Source organism: Podarcis pityusensis, assembly GCF_964106645.2.
Source record: "Podarcis pityusensis genome assembly, chromosome: 10".
NCBI classification, from domain to species: domain Eukaryota; kingdom Metazoa; phylum Chordata; class Lepidosauria; order Squamata; family Lacertidae; genus Podarcis; species Podarcis pityusensis.
The window spans coordinates 24939787-24944614 of record NC_138035.1 but is presented as its reverse complement, the minus strand read 5'-3'; the positions used below and the strand labels follow the sequence as shown (position 1 = coordinate 24944614).

Sequence of the window (4828 nt, the reverse complement as noted above, 5' to 3'; positions counted from 1 at the left end):
TGGCACTGAAAGACTTGATTCATATGTAAACCTATACACAACTAAAGAGAGAGGAATATTACTTACACACACACACGAGAGAGAGAGAGAGAGAGAGAGAGAGAGAGAGAGAGAGTTGAGAAAATTATCCAAAGATACAACAGACAGGGTGAACCAAAGATAGATGTAAAATGCAGAAGGAAAACTTGGCCATGAGCAGCTAGGTGATAAAGGACAAGTCATATTTCACTGAGTAAAGCAATCTCAAACTGGTTGCCAAGTAGCATCAGACGTTTCCAAGTTGTCTCTCTCTTCTCTCTTTGAACAGCATTCCATTTTGCTGCTAAAGCAAGCTGTTTGGTCGCCCAAATTCCATGGCATGGTGAAATTGTGGCTTTCCAAGCCCACAATAAGATGCCTGACAACCAGTATAAAGCTTTGTATTTGAGCCTGTTGGCCCCTGGGGCCCAAACAGCTGGAAAATTACCTGAAATCTTATGTCTTTTTCAGAAGGAACCACAGGTATTCAAGGCAGGATTTTTGACGTTTGTGCTTTTTATTATTTCCTCTCTTATAATCATGCTACATATCTATAACTGATGCACTAGATTTGACCCAGCAGGGGTGCATGGTTAGCAAGCATGCAAATAATTAACAAGTCAGGGTTAAAAAAAAAAAGGAATTAAATATAAAGCTGGTATATAAAATGGATCCTGGGATCCAAAGTAGGATAAGAGGGAATGCTCAACTAATCTGTTCAGAATAGCAAGCTGTCTCTTGCTCTCCTCAAATTTAACTCTGAAATAGTCATTGAATTTAACTCAGAAATTATTTTCTCTCATACACAGCTCTCCAACCCTCAGGGATAACTCAATTTTATGAGCTTCAAAAAAATGAGCTCCCCATCAGCCTCTCACATACTCTAAAACACACCCTTGCTTTCTCTTCCTTGGTGATCAGTGGGGTAAATAGTGGCACAATTGTGGGACAAGGAGAGGAAGGAGATTTGTCCTCTTTTCTTCTCATGTGATGTTTTAGCAATAGCACAATTTCAGAAGCCTGCAGACATTTGCCATGACAAAGAGGCTGAGCAATAAGGAGCAACCCTTTCTCTCCCTATGTGCTTCCGCTATGAATTGTCATGTATGAGAAACAAGGAGGGCTTTGGGAGACAGTGAAGGGCTGGTGTGGAAGGGAAATTGGGAATTCTTCTCTAGCTCAGATTTTGATCCTACCTGGAGAAGGATTGAAGCAAGAATTAAAAGCTCACCTCGCATTTGAGGCTGGCTTTTACAAACTCTGGGTTTTTAACGGAGCCTGGCTCAGGAGAACTTTGCAAGCAACTCTGTAGATTTCACCTGACTGCAACAAATTATAATAGCTGATTCTCTTTTCCTAGTATTTTGCATGTGATCAAGATAAATAGCAAACTTTTAAAATAACCAGTTGTAGGAAGGGGCCTTCACGTGTTTCGCTTTGGTGTTCTGCCTCTTATCTCAAGAACTCAAGCAACATGCTCAGCTTTTATGGTATGTTGTACACTAGGCAGAGAAATGGTTCAAGGCCACCTGTGAACTTGAAGGTTCAGAGGGAATTTGAGCCCAGATCTATGCTCAACATTCTCTTCACTCTACCAGGAAATACCAACTTCATTGAGAGGTGTGGGGAGAGATGATCCCAGCCCAGTTATTCACAGACCAGAGCCTCTGCCCTCCCACTGATCACCCAGATGTAGCAGTTTAGCTAGGGAAAATTCATTCCACTAAGAAAGGTGCCTGCCAGGTTAGAAACATTGCTTTCTAAAGATGACGTCTTACCATTCCATTTCTAGAGGAAGATAATAATTTTCTCACAAATCTATAAAGGAAATAACACATTTTTATCATTAATTTGTTTTTTCAAGGTCTTGTTACCATTTCCCCATAAAATAACATCTCTTGCTCCACCCATGATGAATCCTATTGACCAATCTGGGGAAACGGTGGAAAGTCAGCAACATAGTATGTAGTTACTTGTAAGAAAGGGGACAATAGTCCTTTGGAAAGTGGGTCAGAAGCAAATTAATGAATACTTGATTCATTCATTCAACAAACCTAGCGTAAATCTAAAAGCAACCATAGAAGTTTTCATTTTTACAAAATGAAATGCATTTTTCCAGTTACAAAAGTCATCTGTGTGCTTAAAGCAAATCTTCTGAGGCATTGCTGGCTTTAAAAATGAAAATCACAAGTTGGAGTTAAAGACTTGGCACTGAGCAGGAAGAATGATCTAACACATGCTTCCTTGAACAGAAAAAGGAATTTCATAAAAGAACTGGGCAGATTTTGGTTTCTCTGATATTCAGCACTCGGCACTGCCTGAATCCATCCATGACGTCATTTGACTGTTGGCTTTCTTGTCAACAAGACCATAAAAATCCCTAATAATTATGACTGACCTCCTCCAAACTTTGATATTTTGATTCTCTATTCAAATCCATTGAAAGTAGCTAATATAATGACACCAGTTTTATGTTGCTCAGATGAACACGCTTCCTTATTTACCATCCTTGAAACTCCTCATTGGGTTGGTCCCTGTTCCCAGCATCAAGGTGTCTCCCCTATACCCATGATGCAATAGACATCAGTATTTGAGGAACAGAGGGATCCATTGTGTCTCGTATGAGATATTTTATTGCCTAAAGCGAAGGACAAGATGGGGCTCACTACCCCATTCCATATACAGAAGCTTTTGTCAGTTGAATCTTACTTCAGTATTTGTAATGGGATGGCATCCTCCACTATACCCTAGGCCAGGCCTGTCCAAAGTCCGCCTCAGGGGCCCTAATCTGGACCGCTGGTTCGTTTAATCCAGCCCCCATGGCAGTTTATTTCCTAAAGAAACCTCAGCAACTTCAATCCTTAAAAAAAAGCTCAACACGTTCAGTCAGCCCTTACGGCCCTTCACTTCATCAAATGTGTCCCTCTTTGAAAAGATGCCACTGCCCTAGGCCATGGGTTAGTTTAAGGGGGCAATGGCATGTTGTGCAGCATACACACCTCTAACAAATGGGAATGGCCAGAGGGCTGCCCCTGCTGCCCATCATCACCTGCGGAGGTCAGATGTACATGGAAATATTCATGCTTACAGTTGCTTTCATAGGTACCTGAACCCCTCCTTCATCTAAAAATTATCCACATGTATGCTGCTTGAAACAATGCAGCGTATGTTTGTTTGTTTGTTTGTTTGTTTTGCTTTTGACCATACAAAATTTCAGGAAAGAAAGAAAAGTGGATCTTGTTTATGCTGGAACTGATGACCCTTTAAGAATACTGAATCAGTAGGACTCTTGAGTTTGTCAGCATGTCCCAAAGCCTGACTGAGCAAGAATTCCGGTAATGAGAGCCACCATTACACTTTTCCAGTAGTATCCAGGAAGAAAGTTTATATGGAGGAATTTGAACCTTGCAGAGAAGAAAAACAAAAAAGACCAGCAAGAGGCAATGTTGTGGTCATGTAGGCTTGCATTTATCGCTGCTTTTTCTCAGCCATTTCTCGTTTATTTTGTTTAAATAGTCTTCTTGAGGCAGTGTTGGTGGTCACTTTTTGAATCTGAAAGTAAGGTGGAGTAATAGGTGGAGGAGGGACCTCAGTACAAGTACTTGGGGTTATTTACATGTGTGCATGTCATGAAGTCTGGCAGAAATATATAAATTATAATGGCAATTTTCTGTGAGGGGTAGCTGCTGAACAACAAGATTTAAAGACTGTATGTCAGGTGAAAATAGTTAAAAGGTACGAGAGAGGGACTGAGTTACTTAAGATTAGACTCCTTAACCATCGTTTGTTGCGCTGAGTGTGTCATCCATGCCTTATTTAGTGTCATGGATCAGTGCTGCCCTTGCAGCCACTTGGAGCTTGAAACATTCTCTCGTGTTCACCTACTGTGGATGTTATCAAAGGGTTAGAGAACACATAATGTATCCCCTTATTAGGAGGCGGCCTTAGAGACTCTTTTGAGTGCCTTCCTTGAGGAATCCAATAAATCTGTTACTGAACAGGTGGCAATGTCTCCGAATGCTGTGGTATTTCTTAGACCTGCTGTGATGGTTAGCTCCTAGTTTTGTCTCCCTAAATAATAATGGGTTCCACTGAGGCTGTGATTTTTGTACTGGTTCATATTTTGTACTTTGTTTAATGGTCAGTCAGCCGTAATAAACATTTGATTGATTGATAGTGTCATGTTGGCAAAAGTTACTTAAAGAAGCACTTGGCAAGCTCAGCCCTGGTTCTGGCATGACTAACCCCGTTCACTTTTTTCACAGGACCTTAAATACCAAGACAGCCTTGACTTGCTTTACTTTCTGGCATATTCTATTATGTAATCAGCCAAAACCTTTGCACATGATCTCCTCTATTTGTCCTGATATTATTAATGGCTTTGCAATATTTGACCAGGGGTAGCAAGAGTCATTCAGACATATCATACAGTCAACCAAGACCACACAGTCTCTTAATTAAAACCTTTTGCTCAACATGTTGAAGCATATAAGGCAACTTACATAGCAACTCCAATCCAGAGCCTGGTTAACATGGACTTCACGCGCTGTGAAATATATAATGTACAGTAGATTGTGTCCTGCCTCTGGGCCTTTTTCACACCTTATAATTTTTAATATAAATTTTATATTACATGCTGAGATGTAATATCATGAACTGTGAATGTTTGAAAACATATGTTTTGTTTGGAGACACCCATTAGAGAGATTATCCAAGGTTCTTTGAGTAGTCACATGGTAGGAAATCTGATTTTATTGCCATCTTGTGTGTGAAATGGCCTGCCTGGCTACCAGGCTTTACAACACATCTG

General features: G+C 40.5%; 1 protein-coding gene across 4 annotated transcripts in view; it reads left to right on the top strand.

Annotated features, from left to right (window-relative positions):
* IGF1 (insulin like growth factor 1) overlaps nucleotides 1–4828 on the top strand; it is a 62299-nt gene that overhangs the window by 15486 nt on the left and 41985 nt on the right. The window lies entirely within an intron of this gene.